Here is a 26,590-nt window from a genome sequence, read left to right as displayed (position 1 = left end):
ACACAGATTTCCTGGGTGGGAAGGGACTGAGAGAGAAGAGTGTTTAAGAAGGCTTCCATGAAAGCATATGCCACAAAGCATGCAATGAGAGAGACCTTGAATGACCAGGAAGGAAGTCCTAGGCTGGAGCTACAGATGACAAGTTGTGTAAAGATCACAAGAGCTCATCTGGGGAACTGATTGATTTACACAGGAATATAGGGTGATTTATAAAAATTGTTTTTTATATGTTTGGGAATAGATGCAGCTAGACTATGTCAAGTTATGCTGGGTAACTTGAAATTTTCATTTGAAAATATTTATTTAAAAGTGGGTAATGAAGATGCCACACTGTGTATACAGTTTCTTTAAAATCTTCACATATTTTTCATATTCATAATTTTGAATATGCATCAAGTGTGTGTATGTGCATAATATATGTGTGAATTCATGTACATGTGTGCATAGATGTGGTGTCCTTGTCCATGTATGTGTGGAAGCCAGAGATTGTTAGAAGAATGTCTCCCTTAATCCTGTTCCACCCTATTTCTTGAGACAGTATCTCTCAGTGAACTTGGAGTTCCCTGTTTGGTGAGATGGGCTGGGGAGACCTGATCATAGACACACTGGGTGTCATAGACACACATTGATTCATCCAGCTTTTTACTAGAACTCAGGTCCCAACATGTGCAACAAGCACTTTACACACTGAGCCATCTTTCCAGCTCTGCTTGCAAAATTCCTTCAGAAGAAACAGAGTAGCTAAGTAACCTCTATTAATCAAAACTATAGCTGAGGGCTGGTGGCACAGACTCTTAGCTGCTGTGATTACAGGTCCTGCTTAGTCAACACTGATTACATCTGAGAACTTCTTTGAGTTTTTCGTGGTTACTCTTACCTTCTCGTGACAATTCCTTTTTTTTTTTAATTTAAAGATTTACTTATTCAATTTATATACATGAGTACACTGTCGCTTTCTTTAAACACATCAGAAGATGGAACTGGATCCCATTACAGATGGCTGTGAACCACTATGTGGTTGATGGGAATTGAACTCAGGACCTCTGGAAGAGCAGTCAGTGCTCTTAACCACTGAGCCATCTCTCCAGTCCCTCATGACAATTCTTTACAAGTTTAGTTAGCAGGTGGGGAAAACTGAAGTCTAATAAAAATGAGGAGTCTCTCATCTACACGTGGAAGAAAACGGCATCAAGCACTCAACTTCAGCAGACATCCCAAAATGCCTACACAAAGAACCATGTAGAAGGTAAATAATGGAGCTACTGGCTAAGTCCAAAGGAGAAAAATGAATCCACATAGTCTGGAAGTGTTCTATGCACAAGGCTAGGGTCAACATTAGATGGAGGGAACACTAAAGTAAGAAAGATTTTAGTCTATGCTGAGGTCATCAAAGGCAGAGTTCTATGTGGGAAGCTGAGGCAAAAAGGCTTGATCACAGAAGTTTGGGGGCATCTTTGCCAACATACTAAGGACCTATCTCAAAGACAAAACTAGAACATCCCAAAGCAACTTGATATACACAACTTAGCAATCATTTTTAAATTTTAGCTTCATAAAATAGTGAAAACAGTTTAAAGAGACATTTTCCTAAAGGATCAGCAATGACATTCTTGAGTATCCTAAGCCTGGCACCATTAGTCATTGGGGAAATGCAAATAAAACTACTGGAGATACCATTTCACATCCACTAAGGTTCCTGTGATCAAACAGACAAGATCAAACATTGATGAGGGGTGGAGAAACGGGAAAGCTCAAACATTGCTGGTGGGGATGTTAATGGTGCAGTGACTTTGGGAGACATTTAGATTGTTTCTTTAATCATGAAACAGATTTACCATGTGAATCAGACGTTCTACTCCCAGGTTTGCAACGTGAAGTAAAGACAAGCATTGTCCAAAGCACATATGAAGAAAGTGGAGAGCATTCCGATGTCCATCAGTTTGTGAATGGGTAAATAAAATGTGTTATGTCTAGTCAATGGGTCTCACTGTGTGGTCATTATAAGTCAGTGAAATACTCATGTATTTCAAAATGGATGAACATGGAGGACATCATGCTAAGTGAAAGATACCATATTCAGATCCTCATATTTTGTCTCCCTGTGATATGTGATCTTGTCAACATTAGTGGGTTGAGAAACAGCTGAGAGATAAAATAGAGCACTTCTCTAGATCTGGGGCTGTTTGCAGAAAACAAAAATGAAGGGAGAAGCCCACCCTGGGCTTACATGGTCTCATCGAATTGTATGCCCATCCTGAGTGTGCATGATGTCACCCAATTGTCCCAAGACCTGGAGAGCCTAAAAGAGAAAGATGAAGGAAGTCCACTACCACCTGCACTTTCTCAACACACACTTTCCAGTGAGAGGTGAGCTGTTCTGTTCCACCATGCCTTCTCCACCATGGAGAAAGGTAGAACTCTGAAACCGTGAATCCAAACTAATTATATCTCCCGTGTCCTGTTTCCCCAAGAAACTAAAAGCTAATTCTCTCTGTTTATGAGATGCCCCAACTTGTCTAAGAGAGAGAGAAAGTAGACTAGTGGTTATCAAGGGCTGGAATCAGGGGTGAAAAGTAATCATATAGGGCATATATGATCTTACTGAGGGCATATATGATCTTACTGAGGAAGTAAAGATGTTTTAAAATTAGGTTCTGTGATCGTCACCCAACTCAATAAATTAATTAGACCAGTGAATTGTATAGCCAAAGTGGTGAATGTATGGAATTATAGCTTAATAGTTTATTCATAATTATAAAAATTAAAATTTTAGTTATTTCTTGTGTAATCAATTTTTTTAAGAAACTATTTTGGTTCAACAAATTTGCTCCATAATATCTGTTAGAAGAGGTTCTTATTCTAAAGCCTTTGCACTTGTCAAGAGATCATAATTACTCAGGTTTCACATCTTTATTTTAATTAGGAAATCTTTTCATAGCTAGTCATAGTGTTATATCCTCATAATCTCAGTGCTGGGAAGGATGGAACAGGTGGATTGTGGGTTTGAGGCCATCTTGAATTGCATAGTAAGACTCTGTATAGGAAAACCCAAAACCTTTAAAAAACACTCCAAACCAAAAGCAGCACCCCTACCCCCAAAGAAAGAAAGCTTTTTCATTAAAAAAGATTCTTTTTGAAGTATTAGAATTAACATTTTTCTCACATTAAACTGATTTGAGTTCAATTGTGTACGATTTATTTAAAAGGTATACTGGCTAGTTTTGTGTGTCAACTTAATACAAGCTATAGTGATCAGAAAGAGGGGAGCCTCAGTTGAGGAAATGCCTTCATGAGATGGAGCTATGGGGCATTTTCTCAGTAATCAATGTGGGCAGGCCCAACCCACTGCAGGTGATGTGATCCCTGAATTGGTGGCCCTGGTTCTATAAGAAAAGCAGGCTGCGCAAGCCAGGAGAGGCAAGTCAGAAGCCAGAACCCTCCATGGCCTCTGCATCAGCTCCTGCCTCAAGGTTCCTGACCTGCTTGAGTTCCTGTCCTGGCTTCTTTTGGTGATAAACAGCAGTGTGGAAGTGTAAGCTGAATAAACTCTTTCCTCCCCAACTTGCTTTTTGGATGTGGTGTTTTGTTGCAGCCACATCAACTTTAAGACAAAAGGCTCACTTTCATAGGCTGTGGTGTAAGGTAAAGAAAACCAGAAACAACTGAGTTTTGTGTCTCTCTGTTTCAAATGCCTTTGCTTGTCTTCTCCCTCCCTCCCTTAGGCCCACGTTTTAGGACTCATGGTGCAATTCCCGCTTTGCGGATCAGTGTAGACCAGTGGAAGACTGCTTGCCTGAATGAGCAAGTTTGGGGGTTTGGTTCCCAGTAGTCCCCAAATAAGAAGTAAGTAAAAGAAGTGTCTAAATATTAAACTTCGGAGTAATTCTGATGTCTTTTCCAGAAGATGTGTGCTTTTTGCCTCCCACATCCAACACCTTAGAAACCTGCGTTCCCAGAAATCTGCCTCCCCCACTGTACCTAATATATCTCTCTACCTATTGGCCTCCTCCCCCTCCCCACTGCCTCTCCTTCTCATGGGGGGGAAAACCTTACAACTAGCTTTCTTTCCATTTACCAATCTCTTTCCATCATCTAACTCGTTAAACTCTTGAAATGAGTGATCTTCCTAGTCTGCTGGCACGTACACCCGAAGAAGTCATCAACACTGCATTTCTGACCGAACTCAGATTCTCACCGTCTTTCAGTTCTCTGTATTCGCAAGGACTTTCGAGGGGCGAAGGGTCCGTTTATGAAGTGACTAAGCACCTGTTTCCTCTTGTTGTCCACACCTGAGTTACAGGCCTGCAGCATCTAGATTGATGTTAACGGTGCTATAGAGTTTTAGAGGGTAGAGTTGATGGGGTTTTAGGTCACTGGGTGGGTGCATGTCCTTGAAGGAAATCTTGGGGTCCTGACCGAATTTTCTTCTTTTCTTTTGCTACTTCCTGAAGAGGTAAGCAGTTGTTTTCCCAGCATGTTCTCCCAGCCCATGCATCTGGCATTTCCACCAGAGACTTAAATCAATGAACCTGCTTAATCTTGGACTGGGCCTTGCAAAATATGACCCACAATACATATTTTCTCTTTACAAATTCATTGTCCCTCTATTTTTTTTATAGTTATGGAAAGCTGGCTGATACAGCAGGTATCTGGCTTGGATTGCTGCTACGATGGGGTGCCGGAGCCCCTCAGAGTGAAATTCAGAACTGGAATCTGTTCCTTCCCTCTTACCAGGCAACACATCTCCCCTCTAGAATGAGCACACTTGAGATCCAAATAAAACCCACACTGCTGAGTTACTGATTTGAGTGAGACAATACGATTGCTACAGAAATGGAAACTTTCCAGTGCGTCTAGTGTCATATTTAGAAGTAAAATGTTATTCATAGACATCATCCCATCATTCTTGGAGTTAAGAAAAGAAAAAACGTAAAGATTGCTTGGTCACGTAGCATCAGGTTAAGGAGAATTAGCTACCTAGTTTGACTTCAGAGTACAGGGACCCAGAAAGCCCAATTCTTCCACTTTTTCATCTTTTCCACTTATACCCCCACTGTGTTGGAATGTGCTAAGCTAATGGGTTTAAATCTGCGTTTGCATTGTTCCATGACAATGTTTTTCCCTATTTACACAGTGTTTTAATCAGGTTGTGATTCAGGCTTACTAGCTCTCCTTACTGTGAGTCATTGTTTGCTCTCCATCCACATTCTTATGGAGCCCAGTCTTATCTGTAAAAGTAATGGGGTGGGGGGGTGGCTCATTGTTTTCTGCCTGCTCACATCTGGTTTTTAAATACGGATTCCTAGATCCCATATTTCTTTATGTAAGACACACCTGGATAAGTCAGCATGTAAATAAATTCTTAAAATCCTTCTAGACTATGAGTCTATTGGCTTTTCCATTGTTTGGGGGTATTCAAAGGAACATTCACCAGATAGTGAAAATAGTTCCTAACTAGGCTCCAAATATTTAAACCCTGACAACATTGTTGAAGAAATAGTAGTAGAAAATGACTTTACTATTGGTATGACATACAAAAGGCTCAGTGGAACATGCATTTCATTCTGGAGACACTAGTGGGCTATGCTTAACAGGTCACCTCCAAGTTCATTAACAACCATTTTCTGTTCGCTCAGTTATTTTGCCAGAGGTCATTACTTGCTGCCAGATAGGCAGTAGCCAGAATCAAGACCCGAAAATAAATTTATGGGAGGGAAACTTAAAATTGAGAACATTTCATTCATAAAGATGTCCCCCACGAGAGTTGATCACCATCACTTACATTGAGATGACATCAGTGCCCAAGCAAAATCCAAGAACTATTATTACAGTATTGGGTCATGGAATATTTTTTGAGGAAGTGAATGGCAATTTCATTATTTCTCTATTATAAGTTTAAAACTTGAGTAGTGAGACACTTCTTAAAAACAGTGCTTTCTGAGATTCAGATGAAAGGAATCTCTCTGTTCGGATTTTTAAAACCTTGTACGGCACTCGTTTCGACATAGAAATTTACAGAATCCCTAACATGCCAAGTAAGTGTATTTTTATTGCAATGTGGAAAATATTACTTAAAAAAAAACTGCCTAGGATATGGTTGGGTATCACAGTTTGTACCTTGTCCTTGCTTGCTGGTTAGGGAAGCCACAGATTCTGTAGAAACTCTATGCAAGCATTTCCCAGGGGTTGTACTTCAAAATCGCCTGGAGGGCTTTGCTAAGGCAGACCACAGAGCCTGCCCTTGGGGGTTTCTGACTCTGTAGGTGTGGGATGGGGACCACGTATTCCTTTCTAACAAGAAGCAGATGTTGTAATTCCATGTTAGAATCACTGCTCTGTACTGACTAGCTTCAATTCAGCCAGCCTCCCATGCTTCCCCACTTTTCATGGTGGCCCAGCCACCCTAGATCATTTTATATAAGATTTACCTTGTCACCCCCCATTTTTCTTCATGTAGCTTCTCTCCTATATTAGGAAAAACTAAGGTCAACCTGTATGGACAGCTTCCTCTTCATTTCTTTCTCCTAGTCTACCTTCTCCATTTTAGGTCTTAGCTACTTCTTGGACTCCACAGAGCCTTCTGCTGTCTCTTCCAGGATCCAGTACTATATAAACTTCCCAATGCAATTATCATTGGCTTTCTTCTATCCTAAGCATTCAGCTTTATTCTCTTGGCCAGTTTCTTCTCCAAACCCCACAAATAGGCTCAAATGTTTTGAACATAATTTTCTCCCCTCATCTCTAGATGTGTTTCTAGATACCCTGTCTCCTCATGGCGAGCAGTTTTTGGAAAGAATAAGGGTTTTCTTTATCTACTTTTCCCTTAAGTCAGAACAACCAAGTTTCTCTTCCTATCTATAAAGCTTTCTTTCTTTCTTCTTCTTTTTTTTTTTTTTTTTTTTTTTTTTTGGCCAGAGCCTACCTTGAACATTAACTCCAGTTGACATTAACTCATGTGTTAGTATCATAAATGTGCCTTTGCCACTGCTCTCCTGACATCAGGAAATGACTACATTCTCAGTGCTCTTTATAGACTGTCTGCCTCACTCATTGCATGTGTTGAGGACCCAGACTCACTTGTCCTTGTTCTAGGAGCTCTCTTGACTATTTCATTGTTTGGCTTTAGCTGTATCCACAGAGATCCTATTGAAAACATTTCTTTCTTTCTTTCTTTCTCTTTCTTTATTTTCTTTCTTTCCTTCTTTCCTTCTCTCCCTCCCTCCCTCCCTCTTTCTCTTTCTTTCTTTTCTTTCTTTCTTCTTTCTTTCTTTCTTTCTTCCTTCCTTCCTTTTTTCCAGATGAATATAAGAATGGGGCAAAGCATCATATTTGAGTGATGAGTGTAAAATAATGAATCTGGTTCCTCAAGCTACATGTCTATTGTGGTGGTTTTAATAAGAACGTCTCCAATAGGCTTAGATTTTTTTTTTTTTTTTTTTTTTTTTGAATACACAGTCCTTGGTTAGAGGTGCTATTTGAGTAGGCATGGCCTTGCTGAAGGAAGTATGCCACTGAAGGTAGGCTTTGAGAATTAAAAAACTTGATTCATTTCTAGTTCACTCTTTCTGCTTTGTGCTTGTGGTTCAAAATGTAAGCCCTTCCTGCTTCTGCTACCATGACTTTGCTATGCCATCATGGACTCTGACCCTTTGGAACCATAAGCCCAAATAACCCTCTCTTCTTTGTTGTCTTTGCCATGATGTTCTAGCATGGCACTAGAAAAGTAGTTCATCCATTTAGTCCTGTGGTTTTAGACTTTAGTCTTTGCTCTAGGTTTTGCCTTTAACACTGTTGGGTTATTCCAACTGACTACTGCTTAGAGCTATCTGCGATTTTGTGCAGTCATCATAAAACATAGCAGGTCTGAAACTGGCTTTCCTAATCTTCCTTGTTGTCTTGATAAATGGTATTGCTATCTATGTGGCAATCCAAGGAACCTTGGAATCATTTGTGAATTCTCTTGTTGAGTTTAGACTATCTCTCTCTCTCTCTCTCTCTCTCTCTCTCTCTCTCTCTCTCTGTGTGTGTGTGTGTGTCTGTGATGTATAGAATGTTCTCTGTGTGTGGAGGCCAGAAGATAACCTTCAGTGTTTGATTGAGATACAGTCACAATTTTTTTTTCTGTAGTTGAATGCTACATATGGAAGGTTAGGTAGCATAGACTCTTCAATGAATTATCCAGTCTCCACCTGCCATCTGCCTGTGGGGCATGAGGATTACAGGAAGACATTCCCCTGCCTGGGTTTTTACAGGATTTCTGGGGATTTAAACTCATATCCTTAATCATGTGTGGCAAGTGTGTTTCCCATCCAGACATCTCTTCAGTTCTTATTCTCAAGTATTACCTGTCAGTAACTGAGTCCTACAATGTTCCTTGTTCTGTTTCTCCTAGCATCGTCTTGTGTTTCCTTCCTCATTGGCTCAGCTCTGCCTGTTTTATCTCTTTACTGAACTGTTCGTGTCTTCTGTTTTTTTCTTCTAACTTGAAGGTGACTTCTATCTTTCTAACAGACTCCTGTAATCATGACATCACCTTAAAAATCATTTCAACACTTCCAATTTCTAATTACATAAAGCCCATACTCTCAATTATGATGTCTAAGACTTCTTTGATCTGACCCTGACAAATTTCTTTCCAGACTCTGTGCCTCATCATGCTGGACTTGCGATTTTTTTTAATACACCATGACTTTCCTAATGCTGCCTCCTCTGCTTACGTCATCTTTCCCCACTGTGTTCACAGATGACTCACTTTCCAAGACTTGAGTTCTGACTCATTGTCTTAGTGATAAGATTCGAATTAATGAGAATTAAGTGTTAACAATGTGTGAGACTCTTTACATTCATTCTCATGTGACAATAGCATTATTTTAGGAGTTCAAATTGTTATCCTCAACTGAAGGATGAAATTTACATAGAGAGAAGCCGCCTATGTTTTCTGTGTCAGTCCACATCTAACGCCCACGGTGACTACTCCCTAATTTTCTATCTTCTACAATTTATTCACAGAAAGGGGATTACTTAACATTAGAGTTGACAGTTGCAAAGGAAATGAACTCCAAATAATTTAGGAAAGTACAAGCAGCTGGGTGGCCAGTTAACCTCAAAGAGTGGGGTTTCTAGAATCTCAAGTTAGAGAGAGAGAGAGAGAGAGAGAGAGAGAGAGAGAGAGAGAGAGAGAGAGAGATGACCAAAACACTCAGCATGAACAGGGTATGGGCGTTTGTGACTCAAGAAGTTTTGAGTACAATGTTGAAAGGGGCAGGGTACCAAAACAGTGACACACACAGCAATTCATCCATAAACTTTACCGATTTAGCATCAAGTGGAGTTCAGTGCCAGAGGGGAGAACATTAACCCCAAGGAGACACAAAGAACTTTCCAGTTGGGTATAAGGCTTACTGGTGAGTTAGAATGGTGGTTCAAGACTCTCTGACATATAGGCCAAAGGTCAAAGAGAACTCAGCAGACATTACATATTGTCACAATGCCTTTGGCTTTCCTAGTTCAATAGCAACAAGTCTTTTGGAAGACAGGACCTCTGTTACCAATCTTTATGTCTCTAAATGAAAAATAAAACAATGAATGCTTCCTGTACCTACTGGAACCTCAATACATGTTTGTCAAAAAGAGTAGTTGTCTCATTGGTGGAGGACATGAAGGTATATGCTTGCAATCTCAGATTCTGGGGATTCTTAGGCAGGGGAGATCAAAAGTTCCAGGCTTGTCCAGAGTCCAGGCCAGGAGAATCATGGATTTGAAGCTAGCCTGAACTGTACAACTATTTCAAAAAGAAGCAGGAGGGGGAAGAGGAGGAAGAAGAGGAGAAGGAGAAGACAAAAAATAACTGTCATGTTCATATACATTTATTATATTATCAGAAACAAACCCTCCTATATGAGACAAGATTCCTCTTTATATTTTAAACTCAGTGCACTAGAAGATAAAAGTTATAAAATTTGCAAATAGATCATTAAAAACAGGAATACAGCAAAAGCTGCTCACCAAGGAGCATTTCCAGTTGGGTGGAACTCTTTCCATCTGAAGCCTGCAACAATACACAGAGGAGGATGCTTACTTTCAGAGAGGCTGAACAACAGCAAGTTTCTGTGGCCAAAATGTGGCCCCAGAGCCCATCTGTTTTTCAGTATACCTGACCGAGTTAGTGAGGTTGTTCAAAAAGATTCTAGGAAAAGAAAAAAAGGGGGCACGTATATTATGTATATAAAAATATGTATCATATATATGCTATATCATATATATACATATATACTGTAGATGCTAGAAATTAAGCCTGTTTTTACATTCTTTGATTATTACTTAACACTTGATCTGAGCATTACTTAGTTAAAATAGGCTTATTGCATTCAGCTATGGGGTGTGAGGCAGGAAGGGCAGGTTGCATGAGCCACACTGTGGTATATTGCACATGGCATCAATTAATTTTTGGCTCTGTTTCCATATGCAACAGGAGAGGAAAGCAGTTATTTGAATAATTCACCAAAATACATTCAATTTCACATCTATATTTCCGCTAAAACACACTGAAGAACTGGATATTATATATACTGGACTCCACTTGAATTCTCCACCTTATTTTCAGGTACTAATGTCCCCCTCCAGAGACTTTATTTTTGTTTTTGTTTTTTTCTTATTTTAAATCAAAAGAGACTTAGACTTCCTCACATTTTCTTAAAAACAATGTAAAGCATACTTTTGTTGTGCTTTGAATGGGCAGTGTCCTCTGAAGATTTTGGTATTGAAGGTTTAGCTGTCATCTCTCCTTTGGATTCTCCTTGTACCTCTCTGGCCTCAAAGCACATACTTTTCTTTCTGGGTAACTCTACAGCTCAGAACCTTTGGGTAGATCTTCCACCTCATCAGACCTATCCTGCCTCAGTGACTTGACTCAGCCTGGCCCTTCCCACATTTGTAGCAATCTGCTTTGCCTTCTGAACTTCAGCGTCCCAGAGGCATTTTCTCAGTCTGTCTGGCCCCAAATTGCCAGTTTTCAATGGCAACTCCCTCATCCCATATTCTTCCACTTTACATTTTTCCCCTTCCTGGTAACACCTGCTACCTTCACATGTACTATATAGAATGTTGCTATTTATTTAGTTGCTTATAGGATTTCTCCTACTGGGCTGTAAGTTTGACTATGACATCAGCTGCTTCTAGGGCACATCAGACACATGGTAAATATTTGTTGCAAAGTGAAAGTTGTTTGCTTCTAGGAGAGTATCAGACACTGGATTCCATGAGGATAGGTTCCCATTTACCTGGAGAGTCCCAGAGCTCATTGAAAGTTGGATGTTTTAAGATTCCCTTCCTAGTTGGATGTTTTAAGATTCCCTTCCTAGTTTGACTCTCAAAAAAAAAAAAAAAAAAAAAAAAAAAAAAAAAAAAAAAAATCACCATTTCTCAGTGACCAAGCACTACTTTTAAAAGATGCTGGTTTGTTTTAGGCCTGGATAGAACAAAAAGTCTCCAAGGAGGATGATTCTGGTTAGTTTTTATTTTCAGACTAAATTATATTATTTTTTGAATGTTTCAGATGCATGAAAATATGTGTACCACGTATACAATCCTCGTGCTCTCAGAAGTCAGAACAGGGTGTGAAGTACTCTGGAATTGGAGTTATGGATGGATGGTTGTGAGCCAGCATATATGAGAGTTGGGAGCTGAACTTGGATTCTTTCCAAACAAGAGCTCTTAGCTGCTGAGCCATCACTGCAGCCCCCATTCTTTCAGTTTCCAAAGCTACCAAGTATTGCGACTGTTAATATGTCTTATCAATATGTTGCTTTTTCTGCTTTGAAACATATGAATGCAATTGAAAGGTAGGAGCAGTCAGTTTGATTATGCACAAATGCCATCATCACTTTTTCTAATGAATCAACAAATTACTTCTTTCATATTCATATTCTTTTCTTTTGAAATATATAAAGTGAGTTGGATATCTTCATGTATCTAAAGAGCTCTTTATATTCACCTCCATTTGAAAGCGAACATGTTAAACTGATTCTGTACAACTTTAGGACCTAACTTTCGGGAATTCCTATTTTAAGGGAGCATAGACTTTTAAGTAGCTTGCAGATTTAATGTCTTGTCTTATAGATATAAACACAGATGCCTAATGATGTTAAGAAACTTTGCCAGGAAGTATTTAGCCTATAAAACAAAATAAGGTTGCTCTTGAGATTATACCCAAAAAAAGTTTCTTATGTCAGAAAAGCAGTTGAATATAGCAACAAATGTGTATGCAACTCTAAACAGTGTGCAGTCTTCCCTAGGACGTTCTACAGTGAGATTTTCATAGTTGTCCTAACAATTTAAAATCCTGGATGACAAGAGCAAAACTTGCAGGTCATTGGAAGTGAACCACCCTATGTGAAGAAGTGGCTTCCACACAGAGATGTTCCCTATTAGCTATGGCTTCTGCTGTCCTTTCTAGAATGAGGGCTTCTTTCTTTTGTCATTGAAAATAGGCCTTAGAGCCAAGCTGCTGCTGCTTTGTCTTCTTTCCTCCTCCTCTTCCTCCTTCTTTTTCTTCTTCTTTTGGTGTGATGTCACTTGGCCTCATGCTGTGTTTTCCCCACCCACTTTGGAAATAATTTTCTTTTTCCTGAGAGCCAATAGTCTGCAAAGCTTTAACTTCAGCAAGAGCTTTGTTTAGCTTTGTTATTGTATAAATGCAGGACGTGGCTGCTACAAGGCATGGGGGGAGGGGAAGGTTTTTACTGTAAGTATGAGGGAGAGCACAGCCAGAGGCATCTGGAAGAGTCCAGAGCAGCAAGAGAAAGCAGCGGACTAAACATGACCAGCAGACTGGTTGTGGCAGTGAAAGGAGGGATGGGGAGAGCAAGAGAGGAAGACTAAGAAAGTCTGTGCCATGGAGACCTAGAGAGAGGAGGTAAAGAGGGGGCATAGCTGAAACAGTAGGGTTATTAAGATGCTGGGTGAGGGAAGCCAGCTGGAAAGGTTTAGGGTGGGACACAAGATGAGCAGCTCTGAGAAGAGCCACAGGTTCTTGTGATACCAAGGAATCCTGGAGGCCAGCATGTGCTTTGGCTTGCTAATAGGCACAAGATAGCCATTTGTCCCGAGTTTCTTTTGGACCTAACAGCTATAATTTGTTTATAAGTCAAATCTGGTCTTTATCTCTGGAGGTGAAATGACTGTGTGATATTAATTGAACAGTTTTAATTAAAATGATTACATGGAATTTTATTTCTTTGGATAGTGTGTCTTCTGTTTTCACAACAGTTTATTTTTTAATCTTAAGACAGCTCAGGCTGGTCTTAAAATCACCATGTACTCAAGGCTGATCTTGACTTCTCCAATGCTCAATCTCCCTATTTTCTTGGCAACGTAAAACAAAAACCAAAACCAACCAACCAACCAACCAACCAACCAACCAAACAAACAAACAAACAAAAAAATCCAAAAAACAAAACAACTTTTTAACTATTGTATCTAATCTAATCTTACTTTTTAAGGAAGTAATGACAATTCTTAGGTACTTTCCCATATACCACACACTCTGCCTAGGGAAGAGTAAGACTGAATCTTACACTTCATGGTGAAACTCCTCATCCTTTACTCTTGGAAGTGTACCTGACGAATATTGAAGTGTCTGTTAGTTAGAGAGAACTAAGTACAAGGTAATTCAGAGAGGAGATAATCAGCTGAATGTTTGTTTTAAAGACACTAGGATTATTACAGAACTCATACATTCATAGGCAAGACATTAACAGAGGCAGCTAGAAAAGACCTGGTAAAGATGAATGTGATGGTATTATGCTTGGCCCAGGGCAAGTGACATTATTAGAAGGTGTGGCCCTGTTGGAGTAGGTGTGGCCTTGTTGGGTGGGTGTGGGCTATAAGACTCCCGCCCTAGCTGTCTGGTGAAGATGTAGAACTCTCAGCTTCTCCTGTACCATGCCTGCCTGGATGCTGCCATGCTCCTGCCTTGATGATAATGAACTGAACCTCTCTGAACTTGTAACTCAGCCTCAATTAAATGTTGTCCTTATAAGAGCTACCTTGGTCATGTTGTTTGTTCATAGCAATGAAACCCTTACTAAGACAGTGAATAGTATAAATAATATAGTAATAATAAGAATAATATTTGAGGTGGCAGGATAATGGATGTATTCTTTCCTAAACAGCTGAGGCGTGAAAGCGTCACGCAGCATTGTCTTGAGTGCTTTAAAGAACTACACCTGCAGGCTGGAGAGATGGCTCAGTGGTTAAGAGCACTGACTGCTCTTCCAGAGGTCCTGAGTTCAATTCTCAGCAACCACATGATGACTCACAACCACCTGTAATGCAATCTGATGCTCTCTTCTGGTGTGTCTGAAGACAGCTATACACAAAATAACTACATTTGCAACCATCAAACATGGGAAGACAGAAGTCATACATATAAGCCAATACCGGCGGTGCAAGATTTATGAGGACCATGCCAAATCCTTAGGAAAAACCACCACTGCTTAAAGCCTCCCCAACAGTGAAAGGTATCAACCAAAAGCATGCTTTTTAAAGTAACTGAACTTAGCAGACAAGAACTGGGGTGGGGCGGGGGAGAACTTTGCAAATCAGTTGTCACAGGCTTTTGATTTGGGGTAAAGGACGAGTAGGTGGGGTGGAATGAAGCTGGTGTTTCCAGGTCCCAGAACAGGATGAGCCCCAACACAGTGCTTCTCTGAGGCGCGGGTCTTTCTGAACTCTGCACCCCCATCATTTGAAACAATTCTGCTCACCCTAAGCTTGTATGGATAATCTCCTGGTGTTGGTCACCGACTCTAAAAACGATCCTAGCTCTTCTGGCTCACTCCTAAAGGCTGCAGAATCTGCACTGGGCAAACCTCAGCCCAGCCCCTCACTCTACCCATCCCAACTCCCTCTCTGAGGCTCTGCCACGCGCGCGGTTGGGAGGCCCTCTGTCCGCCATGGTAAGAGCACAAAGCCCCGCCCCCGGAGTGTGGCGGAAGTAGAAGAAGCAGTCCCGCGACCGCGCGCGCCATCTAGCCGAGTACGCATGCGCTCTCGCCGCATGGGTTGGCCAGTCCCGGTAGTCACCTTAGGCTTCGCTAACCCCGCCCCGCCCCTCATAGTGGCTCTCTCGCCATCTTACTCCCCCCAACCCCCAGCCTAGCTCAGTCACCTTTTCCCTCTCTACAATCTCTGCCCCCCACTCCCCGCCCCACTGCCCATCGTGTCCCGGGGCCGCCGCCGCAGACACCGCGCCATCTCTGTCCCCTCTCATTCTCCACGCGGGACGCGCAGCCGTGCCTCCACGTGTCTTAAGCAGAGGTTGTGGGGCGCGTGGGGGCGGCGGGGAGTGGGGCGAGGTCATGGGGACGTCAGGGATGTGGCAGCCAAAGGTCTAGCCCCGGGCTGCGGGCCCAGCCGGGTGCAGGCCGCCGAGCGTGGGATGCGCGGTGGCTCCTCCCTGTCGCCGGTGGGCGTGAGGCGAGGGGAGCCTCGGGGGCCAGGCGGAGAGGCACCGTTTCGCGTGTCACCCAGATGGGTGGGGAATCCTTCAGGAAGGCAAGCTCTACTTTTGGAAGCTAAGTAGTGTTAGCGGAAGGAAGTGCAGTGTGCAGGCTGAGGGACAGAGGACATAGCGATGCTGCTGTCAGAGCTCGCCTCTGGGAACCCTGGGGAAAGAAATCATTTAGTTGGTGTTGTGGGGTGTAGATGGCGATCATCACAGCCTAGTTCAAAACTCAGGTTTATGGGAGAAGAGCTTACTTACATCACGTCAGTCGTGATTAATTACATTTGCTTTCCAAGTTAAGAAAATTGCCATCTTGCCTTCTCTTTTGAAAGTCAGGACAGTTGAAGTGACAAGTGATAAGAGTTATAGGGACAGTGGAATATATTTGACGTTCAGACAGGTAGCAGTGTTGAACTGTACACCCGGATTAAAATTAGCTTCATGTCCGTGGAGTTGGTAGAAACTCAGGAAGAAACGGGTACATATTTATCTGGAATAAGACCTGGGTTCTCAGTATTTTCGAGGAGCAGTTCACTGTTAAAAGATTCACTTAAAGAAAGAAACAAATGGTGGAATTTCTGTGTGTTTCAGAGAGGCGGAATTTGATTACTAAGGGACAGTTTCTAGATAATGCTTTGCACAACCGGACCTAATTAACCATGCTATTCCAAGTTTCCCATCCTTCCCCCCTGCTGCACTGCCCAAAGGAACTTTCTGCCAAGCTGGAAATGTTATACATTGTGGGCTACCAATATGGTAGCCACCAGGTGCGGGTGACTACTGAGCACTTGAAATGTGGCTGGTGTCCCTGCTGAGCTTGCTTTTTAATTGGTTAGCAAATTAATTACAATGTAAGTAGTCCCATGCATGGTGGTTATTGCATGAGTTCCCACAGGTATTGAGAGCTGGTTGCAATTATTTAGTTGAGTTTTAAGTCAAAGAGGCCGGCTTTTGGGATATTTATACTTTAAGGAATCATAATTATATCTCAATATGCCTTTCATCCAAAGTGTAGATCTGCAAGTATTTATTTACAGCTTAGCAAATTAAAGCACAACTACTCTGACTCTGGTTCTAAAGCTAATGACAGATTAAGTTGGAAAGACAACAGTGCTAACTAGAGTTTTCTTTAATTATCCGTGGCTTCCATTGTCTTTTACCGTTTGGTTAGCTCTTAGAGAAAACTTTAAATTCTTTTTATTGTTGTTTTTTTCCCACCATTTAGAAGATGGCGAGCCCCCCCCCTTAACTTTTTGTATTATAGAGCAGTTTATTAAATTGTAGTAGCCTTTGAGCAATTTTTGAATCATTTTAGCACTCATATTTAAACTTCTGAAGAGAAAAGTGAAATTTGGAGATAAATGTGTCATGAGACCACTTTCTTTGATATATGCTCAACTATTTTTATCTGAGGTTTTGTAAATCTTAAGAATAAAACTTTCCCCACTCCTTGCCTTTCTTCCCTTCTTCCCTTTTTGTGCTGGGGGTTGAACCCGGGCCCCCCCACATACTAAGTGGATGCTCTGTTAACTAAGCTATGCCCTCAGGCCTTGAAAATAAACCATAAGGGGGGAAACCCCAAAACAAAACCGTCATGGTAGATTGTACCCAGAACTCCTGTCTGATATTTGTAAAATGTTGGCCTTGGCCTCAAGGCTGAAGATAATCGTTGGCTCTGGAATGGCAGCTTACAGTTTATGAATTACTTCATATGCAGAGAATAGTTCATGATACGCACAGCACACCGAGTTGGTCTTAATTTTTTCTGGGATAGCTATGCACTTGCTACTGGAGAACCTTTCATATAATCAAACATGTTCCAGTTTGGACAGTGCTAACATGGCCACACTTTTTAGGCTCGTCATGGGGTGATTAGCTATTTTGCAGCTTCCAAAATGTTGAAAACAGTGACGACGTCCAGGCTGTGGCCCTTATTTAAGCCATATCTGGAGTAAGGCTAGAGAGTGACTTGGTTACTTTAGCCTCTGTCAGCTTAACCTTTTACGTTGCATAGAAATCATGGGTAGTGTGATTGTTGGTTCTCTTTGAGAAAGAAGAAAACAAATCGACTTTGGTGTAAGGGACTACACATAGGCCAGTACAGCAAGATCAGAAGATTTGAGTGTTCCTGTTGAAAATGTTATTTTTGCTGAGGTCAGATATAGGAAATCAATCCGAAACTTGCTTTTCACGTATTAGACTTTTACTGATTTTGCTTGGAGTTCACGTACAGTAGGAGGAAGAATTCAGCCATTGCACTGTGTTGACTGAATCCATACTGAAGAGGAGGAGCTGTTTTACTTGCTATTTTAAATGTCAGCAGCTTTGCCACTGAGCCCTGTATGTCTCTCCTGTGGTCCTGCTGGCTTAGTCTTGAGGAGACCATCCCACCCATCCACTTCCTTTCTTGAGTTTGCTTAATGAGAACCCTGGCATGTTTTTAAAAAGCCGTGCCTCGCGCCTCACAAGAACTTCGCTCTTTCTGTGCGTCAGATCCTAGGCATCATTTCATGAACTCCAGGAGAGAAGTAGTTTAAGTTTCTACTTTAGAGGGACTGAGGAAGAGAGGTGGTGTGAGGTGCCCAAGGTCACATGATAAGCCTTAGAGCCTGTGTTTGAACTCCAGAGCTCAGCTCTTTCCTGCTCCACTGTGGGTGGGTATGAGCAGATAGTTCCCAACAAAGTTCACTGTGACAGACACCTTGTGGAGGCCTTGTGAGTGAATTATGAGCCACTTTTATTTGTGTGTTCTTGTGGTATAGTAGAAAGGACTCAGGATGGACCTCAGTGTTAGTCCCAGCATGTGTCACTAAATAATGGTGTGTTCTTGGGCAGTTCAAGAAACCCCTCTGGGCTGCACTTTCATCACCTGAAAACTGAGGGGTTTGGGTGAAATTAGTCATTTTCACACTGGTGTGAACCTTCTCACATCCTTTGGTCACCTCCCTCCGGTTCACATTACATCTTTGTTGTTTAGCCATCTATCTGCCTGTGGTTTTCTTTTTCAGCAAAGAATATCTGAACAAAGTATTTACAGCTACTAGTTTTTCAGATAACATAATGGGAGTGTCAGTCAGCCCCTGACACTCTTAGAGTTATCAAGAGATATGCATCTTTTACAAATGAAAAAAAATGTAGGCATTGATTGTTTTCCATTGATGATTTTCTTTAAGATATGTATCTACATAGGTCAGGTTGTCAGGTACTTGGAGTCAAAGCTCCCCATTTTTCTTTTTGAAAAGGATTTATTTTAATTATGAATGCACACACAGCTGTGTGGGGTTCAGCAGAGGCCAGAGGCATTGAGTCCTCCTGGAACTAGAGTTACAGGAACTTTTGAACCTTTGAGGTAGGCTCTGGGAACCAACTTGGGTCGTCTGGAAGAGCACTGTGTTTTCTTAACTACCGAGCCATCCATCTCTTTAGCCTTACATTAAAATTTTTTTTTTTTTTTTTTAAATTTGACCTGAGACCTTTAACCAGTATTTTTAGTTTTCTCATCAGTGGTGGGGAAATTCTGGCCTGGTATGGTGATTATGGGAAAAAAATGAAAATATGAGCTATTGCAGCAAAAGCCCCAAACCATCAATTCTTTGTCTCTTGCCACAAGCCACATAGCGCTTTCACCCCATCAGAGACTTCGTTGACTTGTACATGTTTAATACTAGCTGATAACAGATTTCTCCTCAGGTCGACTATTTGTAAAACACAATTCTAGACTAAAAGAGAATTGTAATGCTTAAAAATATCTACTCATTAAAAACAAAAAAGAAAAAAGAAAAGTCCTGTTTAGTGCTAAACCACTTACTATTAGGATTGTTATGTAATGGCCAGATTTCCTACATACTTGAAAAAAAAAAACACCAGTCACTGACTTTTTCATAAGAATTGCCAGCTACAGCTATGGCACAGTTTAGGTATACTTTATTGTATAAAATAAAATTTTAGAATAAATGTTTTAAGAAGAGTAGGCATGAAGTCACATGGAATAGAAATTTGGGCTAATAGGGCTAATAGACTAAGGACGGAAACATGTAATAGATTCTCCCATGTCTTTGTAGCATACAGCTCTGATTTGTGTAAGTTAATGGTAATTGTTCATGATTAGCTAACAAGGATATGAAAATGTCTTGTTATTTTGTGTGTGTGTATACATGTTTATATCCACATCACTGGGAGTTCAGCCTAGTGACTCATGTATTTAAGGCAAGTGCTCTGTCATTGAATAATAGGTCTATCCCGTTTTATAAAAAAATCTTATTTTAAATTGAAATATGTTTTGTGAATCCCCATTGCATTGTGTTCTTTAGAATATCTTTGTGAGACAGACAAATTATTCCTGAGAGATGGAGAGAGTGAAGCTGAGAAGACAGTTGGACCTCATAGCTTCTGGTATGTTGGTTAGTTAGGCCTTTAAATAAAGTCCACCTGTTCAGTTAGGTGTGGTGATACATGCCTCTAATCTCTGCAGCTAAGAGGCAGAGATAGGAGGATTGAAAGTTTGAGGCTAGCCTGAGCTACATAGGAATTTCAAGGTCAACTTGTGATATAAAGCAAGACATTGTCACCAAACCAAGACAAGCCAAACCAAATCAAAACAACCAAACTCCCCTCACCATGGCATTCAAGATATTAATTTGTCAGCCTTGCAATATCTCCCTTTTAACACTTCTCACAACGCTTTGTAGGATACCCTCCTCTTGAGGTTCTAATAGTTGTCTTAATATGGTCTTAACTGAAGGAATTTTTTTTCTCACCCCCCCCTTCTGCTTTGAGGCAATGGTAGTGTTTTTAGTTAGTTTCCAGGGTTCCCAGCCTCAGTCATTTTCAACTTCTCCTATATCCAGTGTCTACTCCACCTGCAAGTTATCTCTGTATTCCAAATAGGTTATCTCTACTTGCTACAGTGATCTCCTGTCTAATCAGAACCATTGCCAAACAATTTCAGTAGCTTCTGCTTTCCTGGGTCACACCCTTGCTTATGGGGAAGCCTCCCTACGACTATCTTTAAAAAATGCACACATTCAAAATTCTTCAACAGCGGTCATATTATCATCCAGTAAAATTTCACATCCAATGACCTTCAAGGTCATTATAGTATACTTTCTCCTTGGGACTCTCAGCTTTTATCCTCTACCCACTCCACTCTACCTGCAGTGGTCTCAGGATCTTGTTCATGAGCACCACCTCTTGTGTTATTCTCAGGTCTTAATTGTCATCTTGTAATTGAAATCCATTTGTTTAATTTGTTTTTATAGCACTAATTCAAATTGTTGTTGAGTGTTACTCCTCATCTGTGATGCATCTCTCTCCCCCCCCCTCTCTCTCTCCCTCTCCCTCTCCCTCTCCTTCTCTTTCTCCTGGTTTTATTTAGTCACTGTTACTTCCTGAGGACATAGAAGAATGTTTGGCTTTTAGTAAGCACCCAGTAATTATGAATAATCCCAAGTGCATATAGTTAGGGCTTTAAAAAAGACATTGTCTTATGGTAAGAAGAGGGAATAGAGGGCACATTACTTTCTATAGAGAGTGAAGGGAAATAAATCAACGATGAGTTTCTGTTTCAAGTCATTTAAGAGATGTAGTCATCTGCCAGTTGGTGGAGAAGGGATCCAGTATGGGACAGAAGCGTAGACTGAAAACAAAATGATTCACATTCACTGAGGTAGTATTTTCTAGTTGTGATGTTTGACTTTCATTGCCAATGGGACTTGGTTTAGAATAATTTAGAAGACACATTCTGGGTATGTTTGTGAGGGTGTTCAAAATGAACTTTAACTGAGGAGGGAAGACACACCTGAATGCGTGTAGCACCACCCTATAGGATAGTGTCCCAAATTTAATACAAGGGGAAGAGGAAGAAAACCTGGAACACCAACATTCATTTGTATCTGCTTCCTGACAATGGGTTGGTGTGACTATCTATTATTATGACAAACCTGGAACACCAGCTTCCTGACAGTGGGTCAGTATGACTATTCACTGTTATGTCCTCACCATCATGACTGACTGTATCCCCTATCACTGTGAGCCAAAATAAACTCTACCTTAATTTGCTTTTGCTAGGCATTTTGTCATAGTATTAAGAGAGAGAGAAAATTGGTACTTGAGAAATGAGGTTTTTGCTGCAGCTACCTGACCATGTGGCTTGTAGGCCTTTGAAACTGCTTTGTAGAAGGAATTGGAAGTTTGGACCTTTGGTCTAGAGAAACTCTTGAATGCTATAAGCTACAGATATTCAACCCTTTGACATCGTGATATGATACCATTATCTTAAGAACATGCCATAGCTATGCTGGGATGCGTGCAGCTTCAAGCTGAAGCCTGATGTATTTGATTTAAAGCTTAAAGGATGGCCGTATGGAAGGCCAGAATGCTGAATTGAGAGAAACCGATGTCCTGGCTCCTGAGATTTCAAATGGAAAGAGGACTCTGTCAGGAATTGGACTACTCACCACCACCTGTGCCATATTCTGGTGAAGACGCTGGCTCTGTTTTGCCCACATCTAGAAAACTTGTGTTATTCTGCATGCTATAGATACTTTATAAATACTCTTCACCTTTTGAGGTTTTGCATTTGTGGTGATTGATCATTTGGCAACTTTCATATCAGTAGAAATTTAGATATGATGTAACTTGATTTTTTTTTTTAAACAACAAAACAACAATGGAGTATGTAATAATGTTGACTCACCTATGGGTTTTTTTCCTGCCTTTAGGTTTTATAAAATGTTACTAATTATAAAACCTTATTTATATTATGTGACATGTCTAGGTTATGAGATACTAGAATTGAGACTGTAGATGGGACTTAATGTTCCTCACAAGGGGTAGAGTAGAAGAAATGGTCATCTCCATTGTGTTTCTTAATGACTGGTTGGCCATTAGACTTAGAGCCCAGAGTTTGATATTACTGCTAGGATACAGAAATTCAGAGTCTTTGAGGAATATGATGAAAGGTGTTTTTCATGGATGTCTTCTTTGGTCACATTGTCAACAAGAGTATGTTCTTTAATGGACACCCAGTAGCATAGCCAGCGGCATTTTGCATGATTTCCTTTGTGATGCCTGTCCACAAGGAAGAACCTTTTGTGTTTGGTAGCAATACCTTATACTGAAAGGAAACTTGCACGCTCGAATGTGTATATACACACACACATATATATGTTTAAATGAAGTAAACATACATTTTTATTTTCTGAAATGGGAATTTCCAGATGTGGCATTGGCTATTGGTTGAGTGATCCGGTTAATGCAATAGTAATCAGAAATGAACTTTTTCCTGGAGTACACATTTCAACTGGCATGCTGAAATGATCTGGGTCTCAATCTGCACATCTGAATTCATTTTGTAAAATATGGCAAGCAGCTGCATCTCCTAGGAGAGCCGAAACAACTGCAGGACATTAACCCACTGAGAAGATTACAGTAGGTTTTCAGTTCCATGTTAACTGTATTTATTAGTGAAAATTGACTTGAGTGCTTCTGCCTTTAACAGACTTTTTTTTTTAATGTCTAGAAGAAAGGAAATAGAGCATCAGAATGATAAGACTTTGATGTGTAAAGAAGTTAATGTCTAAAGAAGTAATTATCCAAATCATCAAACAAAATGTGGGTACAGGAAAGATTTTGGAAAGTAATGAGCTTTCAGCTCATCATGCCAAGAAAAATGTTATTCACCTGTTTGGTTTAGAAATTAAGTAACTTGTCTCTGAAAGGCTGATCATGTTTGTAATGACTTTGAATGTGGACCCTTCACCTCTTACCAGTAAATACCCTTGACAGGAAACATTTCTAATGGGGAGACAACTGAAAACACATCTGGGCATCATACCTAGGGCCTGGCCTATCTTAGTAAAATATGTGCTCTTCAGAGAGTTAAAAACAAGGTGACCAGATTTGAAACTGAAGAGAGGGACACATTGTTTCAGCGGTGTCTCACTTAAAAGTTTTGGCCATAGTATATAATCCCACAGAATGGCATGCATATCAAATGTGAAGTGGGTCAACTCAAATTCTGATTTTGGGAGGCTGAGGTTAGTACATTATCCTTGAGGTTAACACTTCTCCAGGCTTTGTGTTGGAACCTGAAGAACCCTGGGGGAGGTCCTTGAAAAAGGGAGACTGTTCTGTGTTTGCTGGCCTGTTTGTAGAAATCTGTGGCTCCTGTTTTTCCCTAGTCATGGGCTGGAGGTGTGCCTTTTTTTTTAATCCAAATTTCCAGCTGGAGTTTGGAGGCACATGCCCGGAATCCCAGCATGTAGGAGGTGGAGGCAGGGAGGCCACCTTCCAAGTTCACTGCCATCTTGGACCGAGTACCTGAGACTGTCTCAAAACCAAAACGGAACAAGGGACTGTAGGTAGTTTCCTTTCTAAATCAGAATATATTTAGGCTTAAAGGAAAGTGATAGTCTTTCTTAGCACTAGGTTTTGTTATGTGTTTGGCTGTAGGTTGAGTTTGAACGAAGCATTCTTTTATTCCCTGTCTTTCAGAGTGCTCATGCTCACTGCCCTAGCCTGGGCCCTCAGCATAAGCGAGAGGAAGGAGTATTGGGGTATTTTAGACATAGTCACATATAAGTATATCTACATACTTATTATGCTATAACTAAGGTGCTATTTGCTGTAGATCTTTGTGTCATCACCTTTTCAGAAATGGCCCATCTTAGGCAGGTGGGAACAGTAGCTTTTTCTGAAGCAATCTTTCATGGGTTCTGTCCTTGAGGCCTGACCCTCATCTCGATTCCCTGGTGACTTTTACTGTGTTCCACACATTTGATCAGATTAAAAGGACGTATTATGAAAGTGAATTTGACAGCCGTGTGGAGAAGGAACTAGGTGTAAAAGAGTTTGTAGAAGGCCATAGTGGTAGAGCAGGAGGGGAAGGAAGGCCATTTCTTGTCTTGTACATCATGGAGTACAGGGAGAGTTAAAGATGAGATGGAGTTTTAGGTAGAGTGCCTAGCAGTTGGTGTCAAAGGATTTTATAAAATGTTTAATATTCGTTGAATTCTGGAGGTCTCTTAATTAAAGAACCCATTTCAGACTTGCAGTTTTAAAGTAAAGGTATTCTAAATTTATATAAAAGCCTTTGTCAGCTCTAGGGGTATTTTAAACATCTTTATTTTATTAGCTAACATTTATTGTGTACTTACTTTGTCAAGATTGTTTTAAATAGTCACAATAGTCTTTAAGAAGTAGGGCCACTGTTCATGTTTTATAGAAAGGATAATGGAAGCAAAGAAAAAGTGAAGAAACCTCTCTAAAGATCTCACAAAGTGGCAGGGCTGGGACTCGAACCTAGGCCCCTGAAGCCAAACATTGAAATAAGATCTTCATGTAAGACTTTCTTTTTCCACTTCATCTCATATCTTTCACAGTAATCCCGTGAAACAAGTTTTCTTTGGTTACTGAGAGTCTGGCAATCAGCAGACGGCCTCAGGAGACTGCCACCCATGTAGACATTGTGTGGTTTGCCAGGAACTGTGTGGGGAAAGCTGATCAACAACACGGATGCACAAGGAGATAGTGAGCTCTGTCTTTGAGATGTGCAGAGTGGGAGAGTGTTTCCGTAGGCCGCAGAGAGGCCATGCACAGGATTGAGCCACATGCTTCCACTTGGAAAGGCATCTCTAGGCTGTCTCCTGTTAATATAGGCTATGCTCAAGTCAGCCTCCCCATCATCTTCAGCTCACCTGTCACCATAGGAAATTCTCTTCTCTGCCCCTGCTTTGACTTCTGCAGGGGTGTCAGCCACCTGCCCCTTTGTGTAGCACTAACTCTAGAACCTGCCTTACCATTAGACTATTGCCTGAACCCCTGTCACATACTCTAGCATATGTTCTCAGGTTTGTATGTTTGTCCTTAGAATTTACAAAGTATTTCTCATTTGCAACTTATGGGAAATAATGGTATTCCAAAGTTTACATAAACATAGAAAGTAATATTTATTGTGTCTTTATTATATGGTAGAGATACTTTACCCACTTCAGTGACTTTTATGGTCTTTTGGCTTGTTCTTTGGCTAGTACAGTAAATAAAAAGGCATGTGCTATGATTGGCTAGTTTTCTCGTGATATGTCAGCCTGATTTAATAAGGAAAAATGCCATATTTTAAATTGAACGAGTTATTTGCTCATAAGATTTTAAACTATAATGCCTACTTCTGATCTGTTGGTTGAATTTCTAGTATAATCTAGGCTTTGGTTTAAATGAGAACTAGATTATAAGAACTTCTTTCAGTGGACTCTTCGCTGGTATTCCCAAGTAGAGAGAGGGAGAGAGACTGCACACTCATGTCTGGTGCATGCGTGTGTGGGGAGGGCAGAAGTTGCTAACACATTGTTTTGTTTAGTGACTTCTGCACACTGTTCATTTTACTAACTTTAGTATTTCTGTGTGAAAACTCTTCAGAGTAGTTATTCCTTCCTGTTTCCGGTGCTCAGTGTCCGGGAACGGCTAAGGAATGGCTATGTATGTTGCGTCATGCCTCCCATAGCAATAGTTCTATTCTCCTTTTATATTAATGCAGGGTAGGTTCGTTCTCCTCAAAGCCATCTCAAATTCCAGAGCTCCATCCGTTTCAGCTAAGCTTCCTTGCTAGAGAAAGAGCAGCCAGGATCCACCTTGCCTCTCTCTCCTCCAGTGCTGGGTTACAGGAGTTGCTGCTGAGACAGTTTTCATGGGTGTGCTGGGATCTGAACTTGGGTCCTTGTGCTTGCAAAGCACTGTACCCACAGCCAGCTCCAGTTCCCTAAGTGACTTGTTTTTATTGGTCTGGGTGAAAGTGGGGGAACGTGTGTTAAGGGGCTACTGGACCCTCCCTGAGGAATTGCTAATGAGACTCTGGGTGGAGTGCCACACTCTGGAGAACTGTGGAGCTATGCCAAAGTAGTTTAAAGAGTGTTCCAGCTCCTGGCTCACTAGAGAGTAGGAGCTGAGTGTGGAGAAGTCACATAGGCACTTGTTTGATGCCTGAACTGACTAAGCAGTTTCCCCCACTGTACTTCTTTTCATTTGAATAAAGACACTGAGTAGAAGGAAACTGTACTTATACAAAACTAAAATTAATCAGAAATTTGAAAG

The 26,590-nt window shown here is 40.9% G+C and overlaps 2 protein-coding genes across 5 annotated transcripts in view; one reads left to right on the top strand and one right to left on the bottom strand.

The window, feature by feature from the left end:
• Positions 1 to 26,590, bottom strand: part of RUNX2 (RUNX family transcription factor 2) — a gene marked incomplete at both ends in the record, with an annotated part of 201,627 nt that overhangs the window by 147,849 nt on the left and 27,188 nt on the right. The gene's annotated exons all lie outside the window — the stretch shown is intronic.
• SUPT3H (SPT3 homolog, SAGA and STAGA complex component) overlaps positions 15,121 to 26,590 on the top strand; it is a 322,329-nt gene continuing 310,859 nt past the window's right edge. For 2 of the 3 annotated variants that reach the window (XM_080917256.1, XM_080917254.1), the window contains exon 1: positions 15,121 to 15,318. The gene's annotated coding sequence lies outside the window, so the exon portion shown is untranslated. Of the gene's footprint in view, positions 15,319 to 19,815; positions 19,898 to 26,590 lie in introns of all 3 variants that reach the window. The other variant, XM_080917255.1, reaches the window with a different exon arrangement.

This window comes from Micromys minutus, assembly GCF_963924665.1.
Source record: "Micromys minutus genome assembly, chromosome: 5".
Classification (NCBI taxonomy): Eukaryota; Metazoa; Chordata; class Mammalia; order Rodentia; family Muridae; genus Micromys; species Micromys minutus.
The sequence above is the reverse complement of the archived record's forward strand: the minus strand, read 5'-3'. Positions and strand labels throughout refer to the sequence as shown.